The sequence below is a fragment of the Ovis aries genome, chromosome 2 (assembly GCF_016772045.2).
Source record: "Ovis aries strain OAR_USU_Benz2616 breed Rambouillet chromosome 2, ARS-UI_Ramb_v3.0, whole genome shotgun sequence".
Classification (NCBI taxonomy): domain Eukaryota; kingdom Metazoa; phylum Chordata; class Mammalia; order Artiodactyla; family Bovidae; genus Ovis; species Ovis aries.
In genome coordinates this window covers 26,169,995-26,197,085 of record NC_056055.1, presented here as the reverse complement: position 1 = coordinate 26,197,085, position 27,091 = coordinate 26,169,995, and the positions used below count along the sequence as shown (strand labels likewise).

Genomic DNA, 27,091 nt, shown 5'->3' with positions numbered 1-27,091 from the left:
CTGGACACAAGGATTGAGAAGATGCAAGAAAGGTTTAAAAAGCACATAGAAGAAATAAAAAAGAGTCAATATATAATGAAAAATGCAATCAGTTCAGTTGAGTGGCTCAGTCGTGTCTGACTCTGCAACCTCATGAATCTCAGCACGCCAGGCCTCCCTGTCCATCACCAACTCCCGGAGTTCACTCAGACTCACGTCCATCAAGTCAGTGATGCCATCCATCCATCTCATCCTCTGTCATCCCCTTCTCCTCCTGTTCTCAATCCCTCCCAGCATCAGAGTCTTTTCCAATGAGTCAACTCTTCACATGAAGTGGCCAAAGTACTGGAGTTTCAGCTTTAGCATCATTTCCTCCAAAGAAATCCCAGGGCTGATCTCCTTTAGAATGGACTGATTGGATCTCCTTGCAGTCCAAAGGACTCTCAAGAGTCTTCTCCAATACCAAAGTTCAAAAGCATCATTTCTTCAGCACTCAGCCTCCTTCACAGTCCAGCTCTCACATCCATACATGACCACTGGAAAAACCATAGCCTTGACTAGATGGACCTTTGTTGGCAAAGTAATGTCTCTGTTTTTCAATATGCTATCTAGGTTGTTATAACTTTTCTTCCAAGGAGTAAGCGTCTTTTAATTTCATGGCTGCAGTCACCACCTGCAGTGATTTTGGAGCCCCCCAAAATAAAGTCTGACACTGTTTCTACTGTTTCCCTGTCCATTTCCCATGAAGTGATGGGACCAGATGCCATGATGTTCATTTTCTGAATGTTGAGCTTTAAGCCAACTTTTTCACTCTCCTCTTTCACTTTCATCAAGAGGCTTTTTAGTTCTTCTTCACTTTCTGCCATAAGGGTGGTGTCATCTGTATATCTGAGGTTATTGATATTTCTCCCAGCAGTCTTGATTCAAGCTTGTGCTTCTTCCAGCCCAGCATTTCTCATGATGTACTCTGCATATAATTTAATAAGCAGGGCGACAATATACAGCCTTGATGTACTCCTTTTCCTATTTGGAACCAGTCTGTTGTTCCATGTCCAGTTCTAACTATTGCTTCCGGACCTGCATATAGGTTTCTCAAGAGGCGGGTCAGGTGGTCTAGTCTTCCCATCTCTTTCAGAATTTTCCACGGTTTATTGTGATCCACACAGTCAAAGGCTTTGGCATAGTCAATAAAGCAGAAATAGATGTTTTTCTGGAACTCTCCTGCTTTTTCCATGATTCAGTGGATATTGGCAATTTGATCTATGGTTCCGCAATTGTGTGATAGTTTGAGCATTCTTTGGCATTGCCTTTTTTTGGGATTGGAATGAAAACTGACCTTTTCCAGTCCTGTGGCCACTGCTGGGTTTTCAAATTTGCTGGCATATTGAGTGCAGCACTTTCACAGCATCATCTTTCAGGATTTGAAGTAGCTCAACTGGAATTCTATCACCTCCACTAGCTTTGTTTGTAGTGATGCTTTCTAAGCCCCACTTGACCTCACATTCCAGGATGTCTGGCTCTAGGTGAGTGATCACCCCATGGTGATTATCTGGGTCATGAAGATCTTTTTTGCACAGTTCTTTTGTGTATTCTTGCCACCTCTTCTTGACATCTTCTGCTTCTGTTAGGTCTATACTATTTCTGTCCTTTATTGAGCCCATCTTTGCATGAAATGTTCCCTTGGTATCTCTAATTTTCTTGAAGAGATCTCTAGTCTTTCCCATTCTGTTGTTTTCCTTTATTTCTTTACATTGATCACTGAGGAAGGCTTTCTTATCTCTTCTTGCTGTTCTTTGGAACTCTGCATTCAGATGCTTATATCTTTCCTTTTCTCCTTTGCTTTTCACTTCTCTTCTTTTCATAGCTATTTGTAAGGCCTCCTCAGACAGCCATTTTGCTTTTTTGCACTTCTTATCCATGGGGATGGTCTTGATCCCTGTCTCCTGTACAATGTCACGAACCTCCGTCCATGGTTCATCAAGCACTCTATCTATCAGATCTAGGCCCTTAAATCTATTTCTCACTTCCACTGTATAATCATAAGGGGTTTGATTTAGGTCATATCTGAATGGTCTAGTGGTTTCCCCCATTTTCTTCAATTTGAGTCTGAATTTGGTAATAAGGAGTTCATGATCTGAACCACAGTCAGCTCCCGGTCTTGTTGTTGTTGACTGTATAGAGCTTCTCCGTCTTTGGCTGCAAAGAATATAATCAATCTGATTTTGGTGTTGACCATCTGGTGATGTTCATGTGTAGAGTCTTCTCTTGTGTTGTTGGAAGAGGGTGTTTGCAATGACCAGTGCATTTTCTTAGCAAAACTCTATTAGTCTTTGCCTTGCTTCATTCCATATTCCAAGGTCAAATTTGCCTGTTACTCCAGGTGTTTCTTGACTTCCTACTTTTGCATTCCAGTCCCCTATAATGAAAAGGACATCTTTTTGGGGTGTTCTAAAAGGTCTTGTAGGTCTTCATAGAACCGTTCAAGTTCAGCTTCTTCAGTGTTACTGGTTGAGGCATAGACTTGGATTACTGTGATATTGAATGGTTTGCCTTGGAAACAAACAGAGATCATTCTGTCGTTTTTGAGATTGCATCCAAGTACTGCATTTTGGACTCTTTTGTTGACCATGATGGCTACTCCATTTCTTCTAAGGGATTCCTGCCCACAGTAATAGATATAATGGTCATCTGAGTTAAATTCACCCATTCTAGTCCATTTTAGTTTGCTGATTCCTAGAATGTCGACATTCACTCTTGCCATCTCTTGTTTGACCACTTCCAACTTGCCTTGATTCATGGACCTGACATTCCAGGTTCCTATGCAATATTGCTCTTTACAGCATCGGACCTTGCTTCTATCACCATTCACACCCACAACTGGGTATTATTTTTGCTTTGGCTCCATCCCTTCATTCTTTCTGGAGTTATTTCTCCACCGATCTCCAGTAGCATATTGGGCTCCTACTGACCTGGGGAGTTCCTCTTTCAGTATCCTATCATTTTGCCTTTTCATACTGTTCATGGGGTTCTCAAGGCAAGAATACTGAAGTGGTTTGATATTCCCTTCTCCAGTGGACCACATTGTATCAGACCTCTCCACCATGCCTGCCCGTCTTGGGTGGCCCCACAGGGCATGGCTTAGCTTCATTGAGTTAGGCAAGGCAGTGGTCCTAGTGTGATTAGATTGACTAGTTCTCTGTCAGTATGGTTTCAGTGTGTCTGCCCTCTGATGCCCTCTTGCAACACCTAGCATCTTACTTGGGTTTCTCTTACCTTGCGCATGGGGTATCTCTTCATGGCTCCTCCAGCAAAGCTCAGCCATTGCTCTTTACCTTGGATGAGGGGTATCCCCTCACCGCCACCCCTCCCGACCTTGAACGTGGAATAGCTCCTCTAGGCCCTCCTGTGCCCTCGCAGCCACCGCTCCTTGGATGTGGGGTTGCTCCTCCCAGCCACCACCCCTGACCTCGGATGTGGGGTAGCTCCTCTCGGCTGCCACCCCTTGGGCATGGGGTCCTCCCGGCTTCTGCCCTTGACCTCGGACATGGAGTAGCTCCTCTCTGCCGCACTCTGCAAGCCTTTGCAGAATAATGCAATAGATGAGATAAAAAACACTCTGGAGGCAACAAATAGTAGAATAATGGAGGCAGAAGATAGGGTTAGTGAAGTAGAAGATAGAATGGTAGAAATAAATGAATCAAGAGTAAAAAAGAAAAAGGAATTAAAAGAAGTGAGGACAATCTCAGAGACCTCCAGGACAATGTTAAATGCTCCAACATTTGAATCATAGGAGTCCCTTGGACTGCAAGGAGATCCAATCAGTCCATTCTGAAGGAGATCAGCCCTGGGATTTCTTTGGAGGAAATGATGCTGAAGCTGAAACTCCAGTACTTTGGCCATCTCATGTGAAGAGTTGACTCATTGGAAAAGACTCTGATGCTGGGAGGGATTGGGGGCAGGAGGAGAAGGGGATGACAGAGGATGAGATGGCTGGATGGCATCACTGACTTGATGGACGTGAGTCTGAGTGAACTCCCAGAGTTGGTGATGGACAGGGAGGCCTGGTGTGCTGCAATTCATGGGGTCGCAAAGAGTCGAACACGACTGAGCGACCGAACTGAACTGACCTGAGTCCCAGAAGAAGACGACAAAAAGAAAGACCATGAAAAAATACTTGAGGTGATAATAGTTGAAAACCTCCCTAAAATGGGGAAGGAAATAATCACCCAAGTCCAAGAAACCCAGAGAGTCCCAAACAGGATAAACCCAAGGTGAAACACCCCAAGACACATATTAATCAAATTAACAAAGATCAAACACAAAGAACAAATATTAAAAGCAGCAAGGAAAAAACAACAAATAACACACAAGGGGATTCCCATAAGGATAATAGCTGATCTTTCAATAGAAACTCTTCAGGCCAGGAGGGAATGGCAGGACATACTTAAAGTGATGAAAGAAAATAATCTACATCCCAGATTACTGTACCCAGCAAGGATCTCATTCAAATATGAAGGAGAAATAAAAAGCTTTACAGACAAGCAAAAGCTGAGCGAATTCAGCACCACCAAACCAGCTCTCCAACAAACGCTAAAGGATATTCTCTAGGCAGGAAACACAAAAAGGGTGTATAAACTCAAACCCAAAACAATAAAGTAAATGGCAACGGGATCACACTTATCAATAATTACCTTAAACTTAAATGGGTTGAATGCCCCAACCAAAAGACAAAGACTGGCTGAATAGATATAAAAACAAGACCCTTATATATGTTGTCTACAAGAGACCCACCTCAAAACAAGGGACACATACAGACTGAAAGTGAAGGGCTTGAAAAAGATATTCCATGCAAATGGAGACCAAAAGAAAGCAGGAGTAGCAATACTCATATCAGATAAAATAGACTTTAAGACAAAGGCTGTGAAATGAGACAAAGAAGGCCACTACATAATGATCAAAGGATCAATCCAAGAAGAAGATATAACAATTATAAATATATATGCACCCAACATAGGAGCACCACAATATGTAAGACAAATGCTAACAAATATGAAGGGGAAATTAACAATAACACAATAATAGTGGGAGACTTTAATACCCCACTCACACCTATGGATAGATCAACTAAACAGAAAATTAACAAAGAAACACAAACTTTAAATGATACAATAGACCAGTTAGACTTAATTGATATCTATAGGACATTTCACCCCAAAACAATTAATTTCGGTTTTTCTCAAGTGCACATGGAACCTTCTCCAGGATAGATAACATCCTGGACCATAAATCTAGCCTTGGTAAATTCAAAAAAATTGAAATCATTCCAAGCATCTTTTCTGACCATAATGCAGTAAGATTAGATCTCAATTACAGGAGAAAAACTGTTATAAATCCCAACATATGGAGGCTGAACAACACGCTTCTGAATAACCAAGAAATCAGAGAAGAAATAAAAAATGAAATCAAAATATGCATAGAAATGAACGCAATGAAAACACAACAACCCAAAACCTGTGGGACTCTGTAAAAGCAGTGCTAAGGGCAAAGTTCATAGCAATACAGGCATACTTCAAGAAACAAGAAAAAAGTCAAATAAAAAACCTAACTCTACACCTAAAGAACTATAAAAGGAAGAAATGAAGAACCCCAGGGTTAGTAGAAGGAAAGAAATCTTTAAAATTAGGGCAGAAATAAATGCAAAAGAAACAAAGAGACCATAGCAAAAATCAACAAAGCCAAAAGCTGGTTTTCTGAAAGGATAAATAAAATTGACAAACCATTAGCCAGACTCATCAAGAAACAAAGGGATAAAAGTAAAATCATAAAATTAGAAATGAAAATGGAGAGATCACAACAGACAACACAGGAATACAAAGGATCATTAGAGACTACTATCAGCAATTGTATCCAATAAAATGGACAACGTGGAAGAAATGAACAAATTCTTGGAAAAGTACAACTTTCCAAAACTGAACAAGGGAGAAATAGAAAATTTTAACAGACCCATCACAAGCACGGAAATTGAAACTGTAATCAGAAATCTTCCAGCAAACAAAAGCCCAGGTACAGATGGCTTCACAGCTGAATTCTACCAAAAATTTAGAGAAGAACTAACACCTATCCTACTCAAACTCTTCCAGAAAATTACAGAGGAAGGTAAACTTCCAAACTCATTCTATGAGGCCACCATCACCCTAATACCAAAACCTGACAAAGATACCACAAAAAAAGAAAACTACAGGCCAATATCACTGATGAACATAGATGCAAAAATCCTTAACAAAATTCTAGCAATCAGAATCCAACAACACATTAAAAAGATCATACACCATGACCAAGTGGGTTTTACCCAGGGATGCAAGGATTCTTCAATATCCGCAAATCAATCAATGCAATATACCACATTAACAAACTGAAAAATAAAAGCCATATGATTATCTCAATAGATGCAGAGAAAGCCTTTGACAAAATTCAACATCCATTTGTGATAAAAACTCTCCAGAAAGCAGGAATAGAAGGAACATACCTCAACATAATAAAAACTATATATGACAAACCCACAGCAAACATTATCTTCAATGGTGAAAAATTGAAAGCATTTCCCCTAAAGTCAGGAACAAGACAAGGGTGTCCACTTTCACCACTACTATTCAACATAGTTTTGGAAGTTTTGGCCACAGCAATCAGAGCAGAAAAAGAAATAAAAGGAATCCAAATTGGAAAAGAAGAAGTAAAACTCACTGTTTGCCGATGACATGATCCTCTACATAGAAAACCCTAAGGACTCCACCAGAAAATTACTAGAGCTAATCAGTGAATATAGTAAAGTTGCAGGATATAAAATCAACACACAGAAAACCCTTGCATTCCTATACACTAATAATGAGAAAATAGAAAGAGAAATTAAGGAAACAATCCCATTCACCATTGCAATGAAAAGAATAAAATACTTAGGAATGTATCTATCTAAAGAAACTAAAGACCTATATATAGAAAACTATAAAACACTGGTGAAAGAAATCAAATAGGACACTAATAGATGGAGAAATATACTATGTTCATGGATCGGAAGAATCAATATAGTGAAAATGAGTATACTACCCAAAGCAATCTATAGATTCAATGCAATCCCTATCAAGTTACCAATGGTATTTTTCAGAGCTAGAACAAATAATTTCAAGATTTGTATGGAAATACAAAAAACCTCGAATAGTCAAAGCAATCTTGAGAAAGAAGAATGGAACTGGAGGAATCAACCAGCCTGACTTCAGGCTCTACTACAAAGCCACAGTCATCAAGACAGTATGGTACTGGCACAAAGACAGAAATATAGATCAATGGAACAAAATAGAAAGCCCAGAGATAAACCCACACACCTATGGACACCTTATCTTTGACAAAGGAGGAAAGAATATACAATGGAGAAAAGACAATCTCTTTAACAAGTGGTGCTGGGAAAACTGGTCAACCACTTGTAAAAGAATGAAACTAGAACACTTTCTAACACCATACACAAAAGTAAACTCAAAATGGATTAAAAGTCTAAACGTAAGACCAGAAGCTATAAAACTCTTAGAGGAGAACATAGGCAAAACACTCTGACATAAATCACAGCAGGATCCTCTATGACCCACCTCCCAGAATACTGGAAATAAAAGCAAAAATAAACAAATGGGACTTAATTAAAGTTAAAAGCTTCTGCACAACAAAGGAAACTATAAGCAAGGTGAAAATACAGCCTTCAGAATGGGAGAAAATAATAGCAAATGAAGCAACTGACAAACAACTAATCTCAAAAATATACAAGCAACTCCTGCAGCTCAATTCCAGAAAAATAAATGACTCAATCAAAAAATGGGCCAAAGAACTAAACAGACATGTCTCCAAAGGAGACATACAGATGGCTAACAAACACATGAAAAGATGCTCAACATCACTCATTATCAGAGAAATGCAAATCAAAACCACAATGAGGTATCATTTCACGCCAGTCAGAATGGCTGCGATCCAAAAGTCTACAAGCAATAAATGCTGGAGATGGTGTGGAGAAAAGGGAACCCTCTTACACTGTTGGTGGGAATGCAAACTAGTACAGCCACTATGGAGAACAATGTGGAGATTCCTTAAAAAACTGGAAATAGAACTGCCTTATGACCCAGCAATCCCACTGCTGGGCATACACACTGAGGAAACCAGAACTGAAAGAGACACGAGTACCCCAGTGTTCATTGCAGCACTGTTTATAATAGCCAGGACATGGAAGCAACCTAGATGTCCATCAGCAGATGAATGGATAAGAAAGCAGTGGTACATATACACAATGGAGTATTAGCCATTAAAAAGAGTACATTTGAATCAGTTCTAATGAGGTGGATGAAACTGGAGCTGATTATACAGAGTGAAGTAAGCCAGAAAGAAAAACACCAATACAGTATACTAACGCATATATATGGAATTTAGAAAGATGGTAATGATAACCCCGTATGCAAGACAGCAAAAGAGATGCAGATGTATAGAACAGTCTTTTAGACTCTGTGGAAGAGGGCAAGGGTGGGATGATTTGGGAGAATGGCATTGAAACATGTATAATATCATATGTGAAATGAATCGCCAGTCCAGGTTCGATGCAGGATACAGAATGCTTGGGGCTGGTGCACTGGGATGACCCAGAGGGATGGTATGGGGAGGGAGGTGGGAGGGGGATTCAGGATTGGGAACACGTGTACACTCATGGAGGATTCATGTTGATGTATGGCAAAACCAATACAATATTGTAAAGTAATTAGCCTCAAATTAAAATAAATAAATTTAAATTCTACATAAAAAAAAGAAAAACAAAGCTTTAAGAGGAATAGAAAGGACAAAGTACTTCAAAAATTAAGTGGAGCAGATCAATGAAACTTAATGGTCTTTAAACCTTGGAAGAACATCTGTCCTACCCTTGGGCTGCTACCTGTAGTCCAGAGAGCCATGGCTCCAGCTCACCCAGTCACAGCCTCTGGCAATGTGATCCCAAAGAGAAAGTGTCTGGCGGTAAAGAAAGGAGGTGGAGGGAGTACCTCTCAGAAGAAATGATCAAGAAGATATACGGTCAATGCCCTGTGTCAGCAAGGTCTGGGGCCAAAGGAGGGGTGGTGTGTCATAGCAATGATGTTGGAAATCCAAAGCCACACATTTAAAAAGAAAGTTCTCGTTCTTTGTCAAAGTAGTTGAAGTTCTAGGGGTTTGTCCTGAGATACTAATCAAGGATGTGCACACAGACTGTTAACCTCTGAAACAAACAACCGTAACAATAGGGGTGGAAAAAACACATTCTAGCACATGTACTCCATGTACTGAGACTGTGTTGTAGAAGTGTGTATATGATTGTCAAAGAAGAACATTTTCTGTGTGCTGTTATATGAAAAAAAAAAAGGTTACAATTCAGTCCATGTAATATGGTTCAATTTTCATGCAATATAATACCTTTCCTAATTTTTCTGCAATTGTATTAGTTTTCTAGGGCTTCCCTGGTGGCTCAGATGGTAAAGAATTTGCCTGCAATGCCCCCAGGTTCGATCCCTGGGTCGGGAAGTTCCCCTGGAGAAGAGAATGGCAACCTACTCCAGTATTCTTGCCTGGAGAATTCCATAGACAGGCGAGCCTGGCAGATTACAGTCCATGGGATTGCAAAGAGTCGGACACACCTGAGCAACTAACACACACACATTAGTTTCCTACTGTGGCTGTAACAAATCATCACAAACCTGGTGACTTCAGACAACATACATCTGTTATCTCACACTTCAGTAGTCCAGATGGTTGACATGGGTCTCCTGGGGCTCAGAGCAAGGAGTTAGTGTGGCAATTCTGTCTGGAGGCTGCAGGGAGCCTTTCCAGCTGCTGGTGGTCATCTGCATCCCTGGGATCATGTCCTCACTCCTTCAGAGTAGCAACAGCAGATCAAGTTCTTTTCCCACACCTCTGGTCTCTCGTGTCCTCACCCACAGCTGGGACCTGAGACCATGTTGGATGCACTCAACTGTCCAGGAAAATCTCCCTATTTTAAGGTCAGCTACTTAGCATCCTTCATTTTAATTTCCTTCATTTCACCTGCTATCCTAATCCTCCTTTGTCATGTAGCCTAATGTATTTATAGGTTCCAGAGCTTAGGACACAGACATCTTTGAGGGGGACAGTATTCTGCTCATCACAACACAATGCTGTGCTGTGAAAAGTCACTCCACTTGTTTCCTACTCTTTGCGACCCCGTGGGCTGGATCCTCTGTCCATGGGATTCTCCAGGCAAGAATACTGGAGTGGGTTGCCATGCCCAGGTAAGAAAGGCTTCATCAGTGATCAGTGCAAAAAAATAGAGGAAGGCAATAGAATGGGAAAGACTAGAGACCTCTTCAAGAAAATTAGAGATACCAAGGGAATATTTCATGCAAAGATGGGCACAATAAAGGACAGAAACAGTATGGACCTAAGAGAAGAAGAAGATATTTAGAAGAGGTGATAAGAATACACAGGAGAATTGCACAAAAAAGATCTTCATGACCCAGATAACCACAATAGTGTGATCACTCACCTAGAGCCAGACATCTTGGAATGCGAAGTCAAGTGGGCCTTAGGAAGCATCAGTATGAACAAAGCTAATGGAGGTGATGGAATTCCAGTTGAGCTATTTCAAATCATAAAAGATAATTCTGTGAATGCTGCACTCAATATGTCAGCAAATTTGGAAAACTCAGCAGTGGCCACAGGACTAGAAAAGGTCAGTTTTCATTCCAACCCTAAAGAAAGGCATTGCCAAAGAGTGCTCAAAATACTGTACACTTGTACTCATCTCACATGCTAGCAAAGTAATGTTCAAAATTCTCTAAGTGTCAACAGTATGTGAACCACGAACTTCCAGATGTGCAAGCTGGATTTAGAAAAGGCAGAGGAACCAGAGATCAAATTGCTAACACTGTTGGATCATAGAAAAATCAAGAGAGCTCCAGAAAAACATCTATTTCTGCTTTATTGACTATGCCAAAGCCTTTTACTATGTGGATCACAACAAACTGTGGAAAATTCTGAAAGAGATAGGAATACCAGATCACCTTGCCTGCCTCCTGAGAAATCTGTATGCAGGTCAAGAGGAAACAGTTAGAACTGGACATGGAACAACAGACTGGTTCCAAATCAGGAAAGGTGTACATCAAGGCTGTATATTGTCACCCTACTTATTTAATTTATATACAGAGTACCTCATGCGAAATGCTGGGCTGGATGAAGCACAAGGTGGTATCAAGATTACCGGGAGAAATATCAATAACGTCAGATATGCAGATGACACCACTCTTATGGCAGAAAGTGAAGAAGAACTACAGAGCCTCTTGATGAAAGTGAAAGAGAAAAGTGAAAAAATTGGCTTAAAACTCTACATTCAGAAAACTAAGATCATGACATCTGATCCCATCACTTCATGGCAAATAGATGGGGAAACAATGGAAACAGTGACAGACTTTATTGTTTGGGGCTCCAAAATCACTGCAAATGGTGACTGTAGCCATGAAATGAAAAGATGTTTGCTCCTTGGAAGAAAAGCTATGACAAACCTAGACAACTTATTAAAAAGCAGAGACATTACTTTGCCAACAAACGTCCATCTAGTCAAAGCAATGGCTTTTCCAGTAATCATGTATGGATATGAGAGTTGGACTATAATGAAAGCTGAGCGCTGAAGAACTGATGTTTTTGAACTGTGGTGTTGGAGAAGACTCTTGAGAGTACCTTGGACTGCAAGGAGATCCACCAGTCAATTCTAAATGAAATCAGTCCTGAATATTCATTGGAAGAACTGATGCTGAAGCTGAATCTCCAATACTTTGGCCACCTGATGTGAAGAACTGACTCATTGGCAAAGACCCTGATGCTGGGAAAGATTGAAGGTGGGAGGAGAAAGGGATGACAGAGAATGAGATGGTTGTATGGTGTCTCTGACTCAATGGACATGAGTTTGAGGAACTTCAGGAGTTGGTGATGGACAGGGAAACCTGGTGTGCTGCAGTCCATGGGGTCACCAAGAGTCAGACACAATTGAGTGACTGAACTGAACTGAACTGAACTTGCCATACCTTCCTCCAGGGGATCTTCCAGAACAAAGAACTGAACACGCAGTTCCTGCAGCTCCTGCATTGCTTGCAGATTCTTTACCACTGGGCCACTGGGGAAGCCCTGGGCTCACCAATTTCCCTCTTGTATCCTCCAGGAGACTTCATTTTGCTGGTGGCAGTAAATGCTACTATTAAGATCCCCCCTGACTAATGTTCTGTAGATGTCATCATAAGCCCCTCAATGTTGCACTAGAAAACACAAACAGTCTGTTGTTGGGACCTCCTCTGTCTTCACCCATTCAAATCTGAGCTGAGTTAAAAAATCCAAAGTGTGCACTGGGGATTTCTGTGGTTGTCTAGTGATTAAGACTCTGAGCTGCCGAAGCAGGGAGAATGGGTTCGATCACTAGTCTGAGAACTAAGATCCCACATACTGCAGAGCATGGACAAAAATTTAAAAAAAAGAAATGCACCATTTTAGGGAGAGACTAGGCCTTCCCTCTTGAGAGCTTGCTGGTCCCCAGTGGGTTTCTGGGCTGCACCCAGTACTCTCACTCCCTTTACAGCCTGAGGAGGAAAGGGCAGAGGACCCTGAAGGTTTAACACAGCTGGGACTCTTCCACGGTCAAAGGGACCCTTAGAAAGTGGTGTTTGACTTGAATTAGCTCCTGGGCCATCCAGGGCTCTGGTTGTGTTTCCCTTGCTTCATCTTCTCCTTGGAAAAGTCCCTAAGTGGCTGACCTCCACCTGCCAGCATCCCTCCCACCAAAGGGTCCCCAGGGGGGAAACCTGGCCGCTGAGTTGGCCCCTTGAAAGGCTCCATCACTCCACCTGGGATCTCCTTGTTTCTGGTGGTCAGGGCATATCTACTTTGCTTCTTCCCACTGGATTGCTCAAAAGTGTGTGTATGTGAATTGTGTGTGTTCTCTGTTATTTTGTGTGAGTTGTGTATATTTTGTGTTGTGTTGTCTGTTGTACATGCTTTGTGTAGTCTGTTTCTCTGTTTTGTGGGTGCTATGTGTGTTGTGTGTATGTTGTATGTGTTGTGTGTATTGTGTACAGTGGGGTGTATGTGTTGTGTTATGTTGTGTGATGGGGTGTATGTGTGTTGTGTGCTGTATGGGTTGTGTATATTGTCTGTTGTATATGTTTTGTGTGTTGTTTCTGCTTTGTGTTGTGCATGTGATGTATGCATTGGGTGTGTATGTGTGTTGTGTGTATAAGCAAAGGAGTCAGAGCTGGGCACTGTGCCCAGATGCCCTGACTGGCTATCTCTAAGTTAATGTGTGGTTTCCCCTTTCTTACTTTGAGTGTAGGTGGTATTTTATTTTCTGCTGTTGCTCTTCTGTGGAAATTGACTGTGTGAGGTTCAGGGGAAAAAGGTTTTGTTAGCATACATCTTTCTACTTTGGAAGAGAGCTGATCCATCATTCGGGGGCAGAGGAGAGTTTTGATCCAAGAGAAGCCTTTGTGGAGGTGACGTCAGGAGTAGGGTGACAAGCTTGTCCCCAAAGTTTCATTTCTCTCTTTCTGCATTTCCCAATAACTCCATCATCATGGTGGCCCTCTGTTCACTTGGTTCCTACAGCTTCCTCCACTCATGTGAGAGAAGGCATATTTCTCACACATTAAAAGGAAAACTTAAAAATTATTTTCTTATTCCTCTACTTTTAGAAATGAAATTCACCTCAGAGAGTTACAACTCTGTTCCTCAGTTGACAGGCTAAGAAGGGCCACTCTCTTTACAATCAAATAAATACCTTGGTCATGTTGTAGGAAGGGGGACCCATTCCAGGGCCCGAAACTGGGCTCTTGTTTAACACTCAGAAATGAATTGTCCAAGGAGACACATGTGCTGACAAAGCAAGAGATTTTATTGGGAAAGGGCACCCGGGTGGAGAGCAGTAGGGTAAGCGAACCCAGGAGAACTGCTCTGCCGCATGGCTCACAGTCTCTGGTTTTATGATGATGGGATTAGTTTCTGGGTGGTCTTTGGCCAGTCATTCTAATTCAAAGTCTTTCCTGATGGCACACGCATCACTCAGCCAAGATGGATGCTAGCAAGAGGGATTCCGGGAAGTGAACGGACATGCGGTGTCTCCTTTAGACCTTTCCTGAACTCTTCCGGTTGGTGGTGGCTTATTAGTTCTGTATTCCTTATCAGGATCTCCTGTCATAAAACAACTCATGCAAATGGTTACTATGGTGCCTGGCCAGGGTGGGCAGTTTCAATCAGCGTGCTTCCCCTAACAGTCACATGGATTTTGGAACCAGATGGATGGAAGTTAAACCTGCCTCATCTACCAGTGGATGGCTTGGTCAGTTTCATGTCTCTCTGATTCTCCAGTTCCTTTTCTTTTTCCTTCCTCCTCCACCCCTTCCTTCCTTCTTTCTCTCCTTGTGAAAAGGGGGTGATAATAACATGACCTCAGACTTGCAGGGACAACACACTATAATGTACAGGAGCTGGCTGCCACCCAGATGGATCCAGGGGATCTGCACCTGAGAGAGGAACAGAGGTGGTGAGGGAGGGGATGGGCCTGGAGGGAGGAGTTGGGGGGAGAGCTGAATTAGGGGGCTTGGAGGGGACAGCTGGTGGAAGGGAGCAGTGTGGGACAGAGGGAGGCCAGAACAGAGCTAATGTCAACAGTGACCTCAGCTGACCCCCAGTTGGAGTGTCCTTCAAAGCATCCCTGACTTTGGGCAGAGGCTCAAGGCTTTCCACTCTGTCCTAACCAGTCATTGGATGTCAGCTGCCTGGAGGGATGTGGTTTTGGGACAGGGACCTCCCTGTTGTTCAGTCACTCAGTCTTCTCTGACTGTTTGTGACCTCATGGACTGCAGCACGCCAGGCTTCCCTGTCCTTCACCATCTCCTGGAGCTTGCTCAAACTCATGTCCATTGAGTAGGTGATGCCATCCAACCATCTCATCCTCTGTTGGGCCTTACTCTTCCTGCCTTCAATATTTCCCAGCATCAGGGTCTTTTTCCAGTGAGTCAGTTTTTTGCACTAGGTGGCCAAAATTTTGGAACTTTAGCCTCAGCATCAGTCCCGCCAATGAATATTCAGGACTGATTTCCTTTAGGGTTGACTGGTTTGACCTCCTTGCAGACCAAGGGACTCTCAAGATTCTTCTCCAACACCATAGTTCAAAAGCATCAATTCTTTGTCACTCAGCCTTCTTTATGGTTCAACTCTCACATCCATCCATGACTATTGGAAAAACCATAACTTTGACTATATGGACCTTTGTTGGCAAAATAATGTCTCTGCTTTTTAATAAGCTGTCTATGTTTGGTCATAGCTTTTCTTCCAAGAAGCAACTATTAACTTAATGGCTACAGTCACCATCTGCAGTGATTTTGGAGCCCAAGAAAATAAAGTCTGTCACTGTTTCCATTGTTTCCCCATCTATTTGCCATGAAGTGATGGGACCAGATGCCATGATCTTCATTTTCTGAATGCTGAGTTTTAAAGCCAGCTTGTAAACTCTCTTCTTTCACCTTCATAAAGAGGCTCTTCAGTTTCTCTTCACTCTCTGCCATTAGGCTGGTGTCATTTGCATATCTGAGGTTATTGATATTGCTCCTGGCAATCTTGATTCCAGCTTGTGATTCATCCAGCCCACATTTCACATAATGTACTCTTCATAGGAGCTAAATAAGCATGGTGACAATATACAGCCTTAATGTACTCCTTTCCCAATTTTTAACCAGTCCATTGTTCCATGTTTGGCTCTAACTATTGATTCTTGACCTGCATACAGGTTTCTCAGGAGGCAGGTAATGTGGTCTGGTATTCCCATCTCTTTAAGAATTTTACACATTTTGTTGTCATCCACACAGTCAAAGGTTTTAGTGCAGTCAATGAAGCAGAAGTAGATATTTTTCTGGGATTCTCTTGCTCTTTCTATGATCCAGCGGATGTTGGCAATTTGATCTCTGGTTCCTCTGCCTTTTCTAAACCCAGCTTGAAGATCTGGAAGTTCTTGGTTCACGTACTATTAAAGCCTCACTTGGAGAATTTTGAACATTACTTTGCTAGCATGTGAGGTGAGTGAAATTGTGCAAACCTCCCTACACAGGGGAATAGACCTTGCTGTCTTGAAGGGGATCTGGGTGGTACACTACAGCTTGGAAAAGAAGCAGGAAGCTGCATCACTGCATCTCAGATGCCCTAGCCTCTCCCGACTGTGGCACCAAAGAAAGCCCTGCATGCCCTGAGGATGCGCCCTCCAGTCTCCTGCACTTACTGACCTACACCTGACTCTCACAAGGCATGAGAGTTCCAAGGGGCAACCTCTGAGGACACAAAGCAGGACAGAAAATGAGTCTGGGATCCGGGTAATCAGTAAAGAGCTGCACATCCAGTGTGGAGTGTCAGCTTCTTCCCCCAGGTCCCTACGGGCCCGTCACCTTGACTGGGTAAGGACAGGTCACCTCAGACCACTGGAGACATTTCATAAAAAGATCACTCAGTGAATATATTCCCAGCATCTGGCTCTACCAAGCACCTCCACCTTGCAAGCCTCCTCAAGGGACATGTGTGTCTGTGCCCTGGGCACTATAGGTTAGCAGAGCCTCAGTAATACAGAGGAGATTTAGTGGGGTTTAGTTATTGCCAAGTAACAAACCTTCTCCATATTTGGTGCTCAGCACCACACTATATTTTATTGCTCAGAATTCTGTGGATCAGTGTTTGGACAGGGCTCTTCAGGGCCAGCTCTTCTCCACTTGACATCAGCTGGGATCTGTGGTCTCCTGCGGCTGTGTTCAACTGAGAGCTCTACCAGCTGGAATGTCCCAAATGGTGTCTCATCTCCCGGGCCTCTCCTGGGGACCTTTGGTCACTCATTTGTCCAGCCTGGACCTCCTGGTAGCACAGTGAGCTGACATTACTTGGGAGAAAGTAGTACAAACCTTCTTAAGGACTGGATGCAAAAATCTCAGAAGGTCATTTCTGCCGCAGTCTGTGGTCAGAGCAATAGACTGGCCAGTCCAGTTTCAAGGGAAGAGGAAGTGACTCTAAGCCTGTGAGCCAGAGCAGGAATTCAATGAGATTATATTTGGACAAAGAGCAGCATGTGCCAATATTGATCAGTATTCCCCACACAGCGGTGTTTTCATTTCTGTGACCCGCTTTGGTCCTCAGCTGGTGTCCATGGTAGTTCCCTTGTGTCCATTCTGTCCTAGGGAGCTTGCATGTGGGGTGTATGCAGCATGTGCTTGATGGACACAACCACACATCCTTGGTGCTTCTCTTTCTGGGGATGGGATTTATTCAAGGAGCTCTTTTGTGTGGAAGCTCAAAACTTGACTCCCTACTGTGATCTCCTGGGAAGTTTTTAAACTCCACATGCCTGAGCCCACCTAGGCCACTAGATCAGGATCTCTGGAGGTGGGATACAAGTTATTGTCCTGGTCAACCCACAAATAGCAGTCATTGATTTCATGAATGGACTTGTGCCTAGAATTTCAATCAATGTGTACTTTTTTTTTAAACCTAACTGTGGACAAGAAAGATACTTGGTACCAGAAATGGGAAAGGGTACAGTGTATGGGGTACCAGCCTGGCACAAACATTGCTGTGCTTTCCACCAGCAAAGTTGTTCCCACTTATTTAGCACGTGAGATGAACAGCTTAGCCTTTTCTAGTTAATTAAGTAAACATAGAATTTGAGACCGGAATTGCGGACAAGTCTTGGGTTTAACTCCAGGCTCTATTGGCTGGCTCGAGAGTGAGAGACAGAGCAGCTGTCTGGACGTACTTGTGCTTACGTTTGTGGCTGTGACACAAGTAGTAGCACTTGAACATTCATAGTATAGCTTATGAATTATGCAGAATATATTTGCATTCTCATTTTGGTAGCAGCACTGAAAATAGAAATAAAAAAGTCTGGAAGTTAGAGCAAGAAGCAAAGGCAGCAATGAGCAGAGCCAAATGATATTCTTAGAACTTTATATTTCAGGTGGAAAGTTGAAGTCACAAAACCAGACAGATCTCTCTTTCTTTCCCTAATTAATTATAGGTTGTGAAGTCAGGGTGTGGGCTGGTGTATTCCTTTTTTTTGAAAAACCGCATCTGACAGCTCTAGGCATCCAGGATTTCATCAGTGTCTCCAGGTGCGCTGTAATTCATGTGAAATGTACACCTGATTGCATAACTGCATGATATTACCCATGTTTCTCCATCAAGCACACTTACATCATCTCAGGAGGAGGAGGAGGAGGAGGAATCTCACAGCACTCTTCTACTGTGAGGGAAAAGGTGTCACTCTTTTCCTTTTTTAAAGGAATAACTTTAAATCTAAAAATAATTTAAAAGTACAATAGGAAACTGAAAAACATCTATAGTCCTTAAAATGTTCAATAACCTGCCCTGCCTTTCATATTTTGGGCTTGCAGCAGAACAAAGTGATTCTGGTCTGGGTTTTGGAACTGGGCCACTTGGGTTCAGATTTGCTCCCTACGAGGTCATGGGACCTTAGGGAGGTCATGTGGCTATTCCTTACCTCAGTTTCCTAGCCTGTAAAGCAGAGGTAACAATTGTAACCCCCTTGTAGGATTGTTAGGAGAATTCAATGCATGAATATGTGTGAAGTGCTTAGAACAGCACCTGGCACAGGGTGAAAATCAATTAACTATGATGATCACCATTATTCCTGACTGCACCTTATGCTTAAAAAAGTAGACACATGCACACACATGTGACAAACACATATGCACAACCACAGGCATATGAACACTCACACACATGCACAGACACACACACAGACTTGTGGACACACACACACTTTTTCCCACAAGCGATAGCATCACACTCTCCATGTGGGGTTGCAGTTTGCTCTTATTTTCCCCTCACAATAATCACGAATTTTTTCCCAGGAGGTCTGCCTTCCTCCAGGGCTGCTGCTCCTCTCCTGGTGGGCATGTGGTTGTTCTGAGGTTTCTCTGTCACACATGCAAGGCTTGGCCTGGGTTGGGGATACACAATTTTAATTACTCACCAAGATTTGTGCTGGTTTCCATTCCCCCTGATGGTGGAGGCCTCTCTCTCCACTTCATCATGGGAGTGGACAGAGCCCTGGGCTCTGCCAACCCAATCATTGAGAAATGCTGTCCTTATTTTAATTTGCATTTCTGTAGTCATTATTTGTGTGATGGCCTCTCATTTGTCTCATGCAATGTGCAAATACCGTTCTGAACAGTGTCAATATGTTCTTTGGCCTTCACTGTTTTATAGCTGATCCTTTTTTCTACAAACGACAACAACAAAAACCCATGTACGGACATGACAATCCACAATTTACTCAAGCCTTCAATTTGCCAAATTAGCACATTTAGGTAAAGAAGAGTTCTAAATTTGGAACCTTGACATTGTTTCCAATTGTAATATTTTTGAAGTGCTCATGCTTACAAACCAAATCTATCATGAGCTGTCATTCCTCCAAAAAGTGATCACTAAGTCCCTATCTGTGTGTGTGTGTCATAATGTTTTTAGGTATTTAGGTTACATCAGTAAACAAATTTTTTTAAGAGCCTGTTGTGTGGAATTTATGATCTATCCCAGATAAAGTGGGAACTGAGATGTGGGCCCCAAGACAGGAGGTGGCTGCTCTGGGTGGAGTCTTGGGTTGGGGTTCCCAACTTGCTTTATGGCCCCGGCCCCCACCCCCACCCCCAGGCTGTGATGGAGAACATATATGCAAGAAGACAGATGGTCCTTCCCTCCTGATGCCCTGGAGGCTACAAGGCATGATGGGCCGATGACATGTCCGAGGCACTGGAGCTCTTTTCTATACAGGTGAGAGAATGAAGCCCAGCCCCTGGGTGCTGGCCCACTCTTCCTGCCTTTCTCCGAGGGACGCTCCAAGTAGGAAGTATGGCTAATCAGACTCACACTGCTTTGAATATGTACACACACAGCCAGCATCTCTGGACTCACTGGGTCTGGCAAGGGCAAGCCAGGAGTCAAGGTTGCCCAGAGGCCTACAGGGACCAGCCTTGAGCCTCACCTGGCTCTCTGGCCTGCCTCTCACACTAGTCAGTGAAGGCTGGCCCTGCACCCTCAGCTCCAAGTTGAAATACCCCAGAAGAACTTCAGAGGCTTTTCCTCAGCCAGTCCTTATCTCTGACCAAGCAGGTGGTAGTTGTCACCAGGCCAGCCAGTCAGTCACGAGTGGGGCCATGCTTATAGATGGCGTTGTTGCTGAACCATGTGGCTGGGGTTCAATTCCCCACATCCTCAGGGAACAATTCACAGATGTCTGCAAAGCCCAGCACTGCGGTGGTCACTGTGGCCTTCGGGGAGCTGTGGGGCCACTGACATGGGGGTTGTGGGAGGCCCCACCCTTCTCTCGTGGTGCCTGTACTGGAAGGCCTTCCAAGGTAGTGATTGGGCAGTGTGTTAGTTTCCTGGGCTGCTGTAACTAATTGTCACCAATGTATGGCTTAAAACAGCACAGTTCTATCCCTTTTCTCTTTTAGAGGCCAGAAGAGTTTCACCAGGCTGAAGCCGTGGTGTCTGGGGAAGAATGCATTTCGTTGGTTGTTTGAGCTTCTAGAAGCCACCTGTGTTCCTTGGCTCTTGGCTCCTTCCTCCATCTTCAGGATGCATCTTTCCAGGCTTTTCTGCCACCATCACATCCTCTTCCTTTCTGCTGTCGGTCTCCCCCTGGGTAAGGAACTATGTGATTATATTGGGCCCACCCCCAAATCCTTAATCACACCAGCAAAGTCCCTTTCGTCATATGAGGTGAACTTCACAAGTTCCAGGATTAGGAGTCGATGGTTCTGGGGGCTTGTTCAGCTGACCACAGGAAAGAACCCCTTGGATGGACATGTACTGATTCTCTGGGCAAGGGTGGTAGGAGGGGGCGTCCAGACAAAGAGGGCAGTGCATATCACCATGGCCCACTCCTGTGAGTCAAGGAGTGAGTCAAGCAGAGCCACTGCTGACCAGGCCAGATCTGCACTGGTTAGCCTTACAGTGTCAACCACCCTGAAGAGTGTGTGGGTCCTTATGGGGAACTATATACCAGCCACGGAGGCTGGAGTGAGGGATGCAGGGCCCCCAACAGTGCAGAGCGGTGGGCCATGTCTACCTCGACCTTTCCCCCAAATCATGCAGAGTTGGGGAGATTAGGTGGATGCTGTGAGGAGTCTAGGGCCAGAGAGATTGGAGGAGAAATGCCTAATGGGGGACAGTGAACTTGGGGGCGCTGGGATGATTGGAAAGAGGGGCCAAGTGGACAGATGCTGGGAGGATAAAACTCACCAACCTGACCCTGGACCCATAGAAAACTGCCCATGTGGATCTTTACAAGCTGTGGAGGCCCTGCTCGGGCTGCCCACCTGCTAGTTTGGACCTTCTTACTCTCCCCTTGTTTTGTGACCATCTGTAGTGATTGATTTCCCTAAGCTCCTTGAGGGCCACATCTAAACAAATCCATGTCTCTGTCACCTTCAAAGTTCCCACCCAGGCCTGCACACCCACTGCTGAAAGCTTGCTCCACCTGTGTGACGAATGGGCCAGCGGCCACCTAGGGGTCAGGGTGAGGGACAGAGTTGCCCCTGTGTGGGAGAATTCACAGTTGTCCTCAGATGACACGGTTGGCGGGGAAGGGTCTGAGATCCCCTGGAGACTTCCAGCGACCCTCGTCCTCCAGTTGATGGCTCACTTTATGTGCACGTGTGCAGGCGTGCTTAGTCATGTCCGACACTCTGCACCCTCCTGGACTGTAGCCTGCTGGGCTCCTCTGTCCATGGGATTCTCCAGGCAAGAATACTGGAGTGGATTGCCGTGGCCTCCTCCAGGGGATCTTCCTGACCCAGGGATCAAACTCACATCTCTTGTATTCCCTGCAGTGGCAAGTGGGTTCTTTACCACTAGCGCCACCTGCAAAGCCCACTTTATCTGCATAACATTACACAAATAATGTTGATTTTAAGCAACTCTCATGAGATCCCTGACTGCTCCTAGGTAACTGTGAGCCTTGGGCTGTTGCCCAGTACCTCACTGGTTGTCATAAACAAGGTCCCCTATCGGCTGACCTGACGTCTGGCCCTCTGCCAAGGAGAGTGGCAAGAACTTGCCTTCATCTCCTGAAATGGGCCTGCGGTGTGGCCATGGATCACCCTAAAAATGCTGGCAGGTCCGAGAGGCCCATCCAGGTGAAGAAGCAGTAACAAGTCAATCCCAAGTGTCAGGTGGGGCACGTAGCAGGTGTGGGCCCCCAGGGACACAGGCCAATGTTTGGTGGCTGCCTCCATTCCTCTACCCACTCCACACCCTGAATAGCTCAGCTCTCCCTTCTGTGGGATGTTTAGCCCAAGGCTGATGGGAATGCGGAGCAGAGCCATGTAGCCAGGGCCTTGCTGAGAAGCATGTGTATAATGTTCAGAGTCTCCAGCCAGGCCCCAGCTGCTGTCCACATCTCTGCTGGCTTCTGCTTTGCCTCTCTGAGCTCCAGACCCCTCCCCGCTGTCCCTTCATATTCAGCTGGACCCTCTCATGGCCTGAGTTCTGTTCCCCGTGTCCCCAAATTTATCCACCTCAGAAATTTTCCCTGCCAAAGCACAGAAAAAATACTCGGCTTGTTCCCTGGCAAACACACCTTCTGCAGGCAAACTTGATGAGCCGCAAGGTGGGTTTATCATGAAATCAAATATCACACTGGAATTTTTTGATTGTCCTTAAAATGTGAGGGTAAATGGGGTCAGCCTCCTTCAGAGCAGTGTAAGCAGGTTGCAGACTGTTAACTCTGTGAAATAAAACCTCTGCTACATGGAAAATGAAAGGAATCTGTCATACAGAGTGAAGTGAGAAAGTGAAAAACAGATGTTGAATATTAATGCATATATTCAGAATCTAGGGCTTCCCAGGTGGCACAGTGGTAAAGAATCCACCCGCCACTGCAGGAGATGCAGGAGTTCGACCACTGGGTCGGGAAGATCCCCTCGAGTAGGAAATAGCAATCCACTTCAGTATTCTTGCTTCGAAAGTTCCATGGATAGAAGAGCCTGGCGGGCTACAGTCCATGAGGTTGCACAGAATCAGACGTGACTGAGCATGCACTCATAGAATGGAATCTGGAAAAATGATGCAGATGAACGTATTTGCAAGACAGGAATGGAGCTGGAGACAAAGAACGGACATGTGGACACAGTGGGAGACGGAGGAGGGTTGGACGAACTGGGATGGTATCACGGACGTATATACACCACCATACGTGAAATGAATAGCTAGTTGAAAGCTGCTGTACAGCGCAGGAAGCTCAGCTCAGCGTTCTTTGATGACCTAGAGGGGTGGGATGGAGGTGGGGAGGGAGGCTCAAGAGGGAGGGGATGTATGAATGCATATAGCTGGTTCACTTTGTTGTGCAGTAGAAACCATAACAACATTGTAAAGCAATTATACTCCAATACAGTTTTTTAAAAGAAAAGAAAATAAAGGGATCACCAGTGATGATGGGATCCCAGGACACGGGACACGCATTCACTGTGGAGGCTGCAGAACAAGAAAGGGCCACATCATTTCCAGTTTGCATCTGGAAGTAACCACACTGAGGTGAAGCTTGGGGCTGACTCAGAAAAACGGAGGAGCTTCCAGCACTCTTGGAAGATGTGAGGCGACCCAGGCCTCTGTGCTGTCAGCGTCCAGCTGAGGACACTGCTGTCTGCCCTGCAAACACTCAGGAGTGGTTATGGGGCGGGGCTTCTGCTCTGAAGCAAGAAATTTCTCAGCCCGGGAGTTGCGGGAAAGTTCCTGCTCCTTGTCTGGGGCCAGAATCCTTCTCCCACTTTGTCATCACTCCAGGAATGATCTCACATGCAGATCAGGCTGCCAGGCACGTCTCAGACCTGGTATTTCTAGGCACAAAGACCGAGACACCCTCCCCACTTTTCTCTCCAGAAGCACAGGGGAAGGTGGAGGATGTGACTAGATCAGCAGAGATAATCTTGCATTCATTCATGTCTATTTACTTATCTATTCATTTATTTATTTAGGCTGTGCAGCACAGATTGCGGGATCTTAGTTTCCTGACCAGGGATTGAACCTGAGTCTTTGGCAGTGAATGCAAGGGAGTCTAACCACTGGATTGCCAGGGAATTCCTCATTCATGTCTATTTTAAACATCATCTGGGAAGTTTGACACCCTGAGTGTCGTCAGTAGCTAATGCTTGTGCTCAATCGTGTCCACCTCTTTGCAACCCCATGGACTGTGGCTCCTCTGAAGTGGGATTTCCCAGGCAAGAATACTGGAGTGGGTTGGCATTTCCTTCTCCAGGAGATCTTCTTGACCCAGGGATTGAACCAGCGTCTCTTGCGTCCTCTACATTGGCAGGTGGATTCTTTACCAATGCGCTGCTGTGGAAGCCACTTATCAGTAGCTAATTAATTGCAATTCCCACCAGAACTGACAGCTGTAAAATCACACTTCCTAGAGACTCTTCTAGGACAGTGCATCACACACAATCTTTGGTGAAGGACTGCATCATTTTAGTTGTTCTCAATCTCTTTTGGACTAGCATTTTTCTAAGAAGCAATAAGCATGAATTAGTGAAAAATGGGCACATATTGGATGTGGTCAGAGTTCAGATTGCTATAAAAGTTCTAAACACTCACTCTTTGCTTTCAATGTCCCTGACATGGAGCAAGATGAGCAGCTTGCAAGTGGGCCAAGGCTGCAGACCACACTGGAATCATGCTGGCAGCCCAACGCCCCAGATTCTCTGTGTTCCTATTTCAATCATGAACAAGCTTTATATTGTTCTTATAAACCACCAGTACTGTCAGGCTGCCAGCCACAAAGTCTTTTGTCAGAATGTAGTCCCCGAATTTTCAATTGGGAAATGTAGTCACTGTTGGTTTTCTATAGCTGTGTGTATTTCTCTCTCTGGGAAATCCTAATGAAATTATTCTGTGGAGGGATGCTTGGCCATGTTGAATGACCCCTGGGCATGTTCACTGGGTCAGAGTCACTGTTTGAACTCAGTTTTATCCTCTAGGTAGCATGCTGGTTCTTAATAACTAGCTAAAGAAGTTCTCACTTCTCATTATCACAGATCTTCTGAGCAGGAAGGTCACTTTAGCTACACAGTGAAAAACCACAAGAACATCTGTCAAAATAGAAACTGCAATGCTTTCTTCAAAGAATTCACATTTACAGGTTTATAAGTTCTGCTGAACATGCCAGTTACTAGGAGCATAGGCCCATTTGCTTCCTGGATTTTTCTATAACGTTCCCTTCAAAACACATATAGTTTTTCCAGGGTTCAAGTACTATATTTGGGTTTCTGCTAAACCAGTAATTTGGTTTTCTGGATTTCTTTGCCCAAAGTTCATTTTATTTTTTTCTTTTGAAGCAATCATTTATTACCAAACACTGCAAGATCTTAAAAGACATCATGAAATGAAGTTTAATATTACAATGGGAGTTGAAGTTGGTTCTTAGTGGCTTGAATTAGTCATTTCTGTTACAGTGGAGCTGACTTCGATTTTGAAATTCTCATGAAAGTGTTAGTTTGTTAACTTGATGCTTTAAAAAAGGTCCTTTTTTAGAGGTCATTTTTTGTTACATTATAGTGCTGATGTCATGCTTTACTCAGAAAGCATGTTGGGAAGTGTTCCCTCTGCCTCCTATTTCCTGAAAGAGTTTGTGCACTATTGATGTTGATACTTTGAATATTTGACAGGTTTCTCTTATAATACCTGGTGGGTTTTGTTTGGAGTCTGGGTCTGGAGTTTCCTTGGTGGGGAGGTTTGTGATGACAAACTCAACTTTTTTTGTAAATATAGGGCTATTCCCATTTTCTCCTTCATCTTGTGTAAATTTTGGTAAGCTGTAGTTTTCAAGGAGTTTGCCCATTTTATTCAGTTGCCAATGTGCTTAGCAAACAGTTGTTTACAAAATTGGCTTAGAGACATCTTGATAGTCAGTGGTTAAGAATCTGTCTTCCAATACAAGGGATGTGGATTGTTTCCCTGGTCAGGAAACAAAGATCCCGCATGCCGCAGAGAAACTAGATCCTGCATGCCACTAGAGAAGGACACACTCTGTAATGAAAGATCCCGTGTACTGCAACTAAGGCCCGATGCAGCCAAATAAATAAATGTTAAAGAAAATTGGAGCTTTAAAAAAGTTGGCTTCTTATCCTTCTAATATCTAGAATATCTAAAATGATTACCAATCTTTCATTCTTGATATTGATGAGATGTTCTGTTATGAATTTTTAATTGAGTTTATCTATTTTGTTGTTTTTAAAAGACTAAGATTTAGCTTTGCAATTTCTTGGCATTGTTTATTTTCTATTTTGTTGATTTCTGCTCTTTATTACTTCTTTCCTTCCACTTACTTTGGGTTTACTTTGCTCTTCTTCTTCTTTTTTTTTTCTTTTAGTTTCTTGGGGTGGACATTTCTTGTTTCCTAACATATGTATTTAAAGCTGAAACTTCCCTTTAGCCACTGCTTGAGCTGTATAGTGTACATTTTTAATATGCTGTTTTTTCACTATCATTCAGTTTGAAATATTTTCTGAATTATTTCTGATTTCTTGTTTTGAAACATGAATGATTTAGAGGTGGGTAGTTTAATTTCTAAATATTAGAGGTTTCCTTATTTATCTTATTGTTTTTGATTTCTAATTTAATTACTTTGTAGTAAGAGAATTTACTTCATATATTTTCAGATCTTTTAATTTTTTTGAAATTTTACATTATCATTATGTGTAATTTTCTATGTGTATTTGAAAAGACTATCTAATGATGTATAAATAGAAATTAGGTTAAAATAAATAATGATGTTCAGCTCCTCTCTGTATCTACTGATGTTTTTTTCTAATTGATTGATAAATTGCCAAGAGGACTTCCCTGGTGGTGCAGTGGGTAAGGATCTGCCTGCCAATGCAGGAGACATGAGTTCAGTCCCTGATCTGGGAAGATCCCACATGCCGTGGAGCAAGTAAGCCCATACACTGCAACTACTGAGTCCATGTGCGGCAGCTGCTGAAGCCTGTGCTCCATAACA

The 27,091-nt window shown here is 43.5% G+C and overlaps 1 long non-coding RNA gene across 1 annotated transcript in view; it reads left to right on the top strand.

Moving 5' to 3' along the window:
* LOC132659286 (uncharacterized) overlaps positions 1-26,876 on the top strand; it is a 31,912-nt gene extending 5,036 nt beyond the window's left edge. The window contains exons 3-4 of the long non-coding RNA XR_009599520.1: positions 19,747-19,866; positions 20,550-26,876. This is a non-coding gene — a long non-coding RNA (uncharacterized LOC132659286). The remainder of the gene's footprint in view (positions 1-19,746; positions 19,867-20,549) is intronic.
* The last annotated feature ends 215 nt before the right edge of the window (positions 26,877-27,091 follow it).